Source organism: Cynara cardunculus (genome assembly GCF_001531365.2).
Source record: "Cynara cardunculus var. scolymus isolate 2C chromosome LG 2, CcrdV1, whole genome shotgun sequence".
In the NCBI taxonomy this organism is placed as follows: domain Eukaryota; kingdom Viridiplantae; phylum Streptophyta; class Magnoliopsida; order Asterales; family Asteraceae; genus Cynara; species Cynara cardunculus.
Window position 1 is genome coordinate 35,850,954 of NC_037529.1, and position 2,342 is coordinate 35,853,295.

Consider the following 2,342-nt stretch of genomic DNA (forward strand, 5'->3'; position numbering starts at 1 on the left):
CCTTTCCATGGTGAGACCTTTAGAAAAACTTTATCTCCTTTTTGGAATTCTAATGGTCTCCTCCGATTGTCGGCATAGCTTTTCTGACGATCCCTTGCAGCTCTGAGTCGATTTCTGATTACCATAATCTTATCAGTAGTTTCTTGGATAACGTCAGGTCCAGTTAAATGTCTATCGCCAATTTCTGACCAACACAATAGGGACCTGCACTTGCGCCCATATAAAGCTTCATAAGGCGCACACTGGATGCTGGTATGGTAGCTGTTGTTGTAGGCAAATTCCACTAACGGAAGATGCGTGTCCCAGCTTCCACCAAAATCTATAACACAGGCGCGCAACATATCTTCCAGGGTCTGGATAGTGCTTTCGGTTTGTCCATCAGTCTGGGGGTGATAAGAAGTACTTAGATCCACCCGTGTACCCATCCCTTGCTGGAGTGACTGCCAAAACCTTGACGTAAAACGACTGTCTCTATCCGATAGCATAGAAATAGGTACTCCATGCCTAGCGATGATTTCGTTTATATAAATCTGAGCCAACTTTTCTATCTTATAATCCTCTCGGATTGGTAAGAAATGAGCATATTTCGTCAATCGATCTACAATTACCCATATGGCATCATGCCCTTTTCCAGTTCGGGGTAACTTAGTTATAAAGTCCATCGATATTTGTTCCCACTTCTATTGAGGAATTTCAGGTTGCTGGAGCAGACCGGAAGGTTTCTGATGTTCGGCCCTTGATTATTGCACAAGTTAAACACTTATTTACATATAGTGCAATGTCTTTCTTCATTCCAGGCCACCAATAATGTGCTCTTAAATCCTTATGCATCTTATCTGCTCCCGGGTGAATCGAATATTTTGATCGATGGGCTTCGTCCAAAATGGTTGATCTAACATTGCCAATCTTAGGTATCCAAACTCTATTTCCTAAATAATTCACTCCGTCAAACTTTATCTGAAATTTGGACTCTATGTCGTGCAGAATCTCATTCTTCAAGTTCTCTTTCCTTAGAGATTCTTTTTGATCCTCTAGGATTTGGGCCTTCAAACTGGTGTTCACCAAGGCTCCAAAAGCTCACACTCTCAATGGTTTTATTCCTCCTTTTCGGCTCAAAGGATCGGCTACAACATTGGCTTTGCCTGGATGGTATTTAATCTCACAATCATAATCACTAAGCAGTTCAACCCATCTTCTTTGCCTCATATTCAACATTTTATGATTGAGGATGTGTTGAAGGCTTTTATGATCAGTGAAAATGGTGCATTTGGTGCCATAAAGATAGTGCCTCCATATCTTAAGTGAAAATACTACTGCTCCCAATTCAAGGTCATGCGTAGTATAATTCTTTTCATGCACTTTAAGTTGTCTCAAGGCATATGCAATGACCTTATCTTTTTGCATCAATGCACATCCTAAACCTTGATGCGATGCATCACAAAAGACCACGAAGTTTTCCGAACCCTCTGGTAAGGATAAGATAGGCGCATTGCATATTTTATGCTTGAGAGTCTCGAATGCTTCCACTTGTTTCTCACCCCAAATAAACTTCTTGTCCTTCTGGGTTAAGGCTGTGAGCGGCTGTGCAATTTTCGAAAAGTTTGCGATGAATCGCCGATAATAGCCTGCTAACCCGAGGAATTGACGGATCTCTGTAGGGGTTCTTGGGGGTTCCCAATTCCTAGTGGCTTCAACCTTGGCAGGATCTACCTGAATTCATCTTTCATTGACTACATGGCCCAGAAACTGAACTTCCTGTAGCCAGAATTCATATTTGGAAAATTTGGCATACAACTTCTCGTTTCGGAGTACTTCCAAAATTACCCTCAGATGTCGCTCATGRTCTTCTCGGCTTCCTGAATAAATTAATATGTCGTCTATGAAAACGATTACAAATTTATCCAGGTAAGGTCTACAAATTCTATTCATTAGGTCCATGAAGACGGCTGGTGCATTGGTTAGCCCGAATGGCATAACCATAAATTCGTAATGACCGTACCGKGTCCTGAAGGCTGTTTTGGGAATGTCCTCTTCCCGAACCCTCACCTGGTGATACCCGGATCGCAAGTCAATCTTGGAAAAATAGACTGCCCCTTGGAGTTGATCAAGCAGGTCATCGATTCTAGGGAGAGGGTATCTATTCTTGATGGTCAACTTATTAAGTTCCCTATAATCAATGCACATTCGCATTGACCCATCTTTCTTTTTAACGAATAGTACTGGTGCACCCCAGGGTGAGTAACTTGGTCTTATGAATCCTTTGTCTAGTAACTCCTGGCGTTGGGTTGACATTTCTTGCATTTCCGATGGTGCCAAGCGGTATGGTGCCCTTGCCACCGGGG